The sequence below is a fragment of the Acomys russatus genome, chromosome 18, assembly GCF_903995435.1.
Source record: "Acomys russatus chromosome 18, mAcoRus1.1, whole genome shotgun sequence".
In the NCBI taxonomy this organism is placed as follows: Eukaryota; Metazoa; Chordata; class Mammalia; order Rodentia; family Muridae; genus Acomys; species Acomys russatus.
Genome location: NC_067154.1, coordinates 31,729,743 through 31,732,473, shown reverse-complemented (window position 1 = coordinate 31,732,473; position 2,731 = coordinate 31,729,743).

The following is a 2,731-nucleotide window of genomic DNA, read 5'->3' as shown; positions in this document are numbered from 1 at the left end:
ACTGATATATTTATAAAAATGTTGTCACCCCTACTCTTCCTTGATATTTCACACACACACAAAGTCCAGTATTCTATCTTTGTTTGTTTTTTTGTTTGTTTGTTTCTTCTTTCTGTAGCAGGAGAGTTCAATGAGAACAGTGAGCAGGAACCACTGCATATTGTGCCTTGTGGCATGTTTTAAAATATTCTTGTCAAATAAATTAATCCACTACATTTATATTAATATTGCCCAAGTTCTCAGTACATAAGTACAATATGGGTACATTCTTCTGAAAATATCATATGTATTCCGGTCCCCAGTTTTTAATCGTATTCTTATTCCTCACTGAAATATAATTACACAGACCTTTGCTTTCCATTCATCTCATTCTTATCTTCCAACATCCCATTAAAATGTTCCATAGAGATTGTTTTATATTATTCAAGAACTTATATGGTCCAAAGTCAAAATTCTTTCACAATTCACTAATACTCATTTCCAAAAACCTACAGTTTTCTCTATTAGTGAATTTTCTCACATTTATGGCAAAAAGGAAAAAAAAATCTGACAAAAGTATTTTGAATATAGAATTTATTTTTGCTCAAGATTTGCATGTACAGTCCACAAAAATAAGTTATGCATGCTGGGCTGTTCATTAGGCTATCAGTCATGCTTTGTCCATAGTCTGGACCCAGGAGAAAGGAATGGCTGTACTCAGCATATTTTCTCCTTTTTAATTTGATATAGAACTTTATTCGACAGAATAATGCCACTTAGCATCAAAATGAAACCATACACCTTGATTAATATAATTTAGAAATTCCCTCACAGAATTGCTTATAGATATGTGTCTTAGATTATTTCAGATGCCAAAAAGTTATAAAATTTAAAAATATCAAAATATACTAATTTTTTCAGGCTTGTAGAAATATGAATGTTTTTCTTCTTTCTATTATCAATAAATATATTTACATTTTTGCATATACTCAGTTTTATGCACCTTGTAACAGATGTTAAAATCTACAAGTCATAAGATGAAGAATACTAAAATTTCTTGTAGTAAAAATTAAATCTATCATAATCACTAATTATCAAGACATCATGATTTGCTCTACTTAACATTACCTCTGAAAATTATTCATATCTAAAAGCCTAAAAATATCTGAAAGGTGGGAACCATAAACTGAGAAAATTCCACCATAAGATACGGTTGTAGGGCATTTTCTTAAATATTAATTGATACAGAAGGGCCCAACTCATTGTGGGTGGTGCCATCCCTGAGCGTGTGGTTTCAGTTCTAAAACAAGGCAAGTTGAGCAAAAGGAGAGAGCCAAGCCAGCAAGCGGCACCCCTCCATGGCCTCTGTATCAACTCCTGCCTCCATGTCTTTGTTGTGTTTGACTTTCTATCCTGATTTCTTCAATAATAAACAGTAATATAGAAGTGTAAACCAAATGAAGCCATTCTTCCCCAAATTGCTTTTTGGTCAGAGCATTGTTGAACAGCAATAGAAACTCTAATGTAGACATCATTAATTTTCTTTTCATTCATTTGTATCTTTACACTCATATCTGTTTAAACCACTTTCATGAAAATTAGATTACATGCCACTTTTTACGTCTTTTGTGATACAAAGATTTTCTGATGAGGATGGCCATTTCTCCATGCATCTCCTTTGTCTATTTTATTTAATGATGCTAGATATAGATGGGAAAAAGTAGAAATATATTTCAAAAATGAGAAAGTAGCCTCTAGTGTTCATAGGGGCAGTGTTCTCTCTACAAAAATTTTGTAGTTTTTTATTGTGTTTAGGGTGCAATATCCAAATATTTCCCTTATTCTAAGTAACCCCGTAAGTATAAATTTCTCACTTATTATCCTTAACAACAACATATGGATCAGAAACAGTTATTAGACCTTTAGTCATTATACTTAACACCAGCATATGTCAATACTCCTCATTAGACCTTCATCATTTCCATTGCCTTCCAAGAGCCTAAATATCATTGATTTTTAAAATCTGGCTGTGTATTTAAAAATTATACTATAACTAATCTTTTAAAATATCAGGTCATAAATTGTTCTCTTAATATATTTTTTGTTACTTTGTAACCTTACAAAATTACCATTGCTATATAAAATTGGCTTCAAGAATATCCTAGACCTATCTATTGCCACTTAACATCATTAGTGCAACTTTTCAAGGTCAACTGAAAATCACTGTATGAATACAGAAATATTGATTAGTTTCATTGTTCAGAAATAGTTATTAAAAATATTGATATGTAAAAATTGTATAATGCCTTCAAATAAATTTTGATATGTATATAATGCACACATTCTTTTTAATACTGCAAATTATTTGCACAGTGTAATGGGGCTTATTTTGGTAATCTAATACATGCTTATAATACACTGGTTATCTTTGCTCTCCATTTATTGTGCTCTCTTTAAACTGCCTTTCTTGTTTCCACAAATTCTATGGGCTTAAGCTATATTTTATTATCATAGAACTTTCTGTTGATATCCCACCATACTTTTCTCTTTAAAACTACAAGGATTTCAGATTCAGGTTGAATTCTTGTAAATCCTATTTCATGAAAGAAGCCACTTTATGATCTGTTAAGTAACATCTTTTAATGTCTGTATCTCTTTGTTATTTGGTATTACTAATATTTTTCTGAAAAACTGGAAATAATACACAAAGTCTTTATATTCTACTCAAATTGCCAGTTGTAAATAATATTTT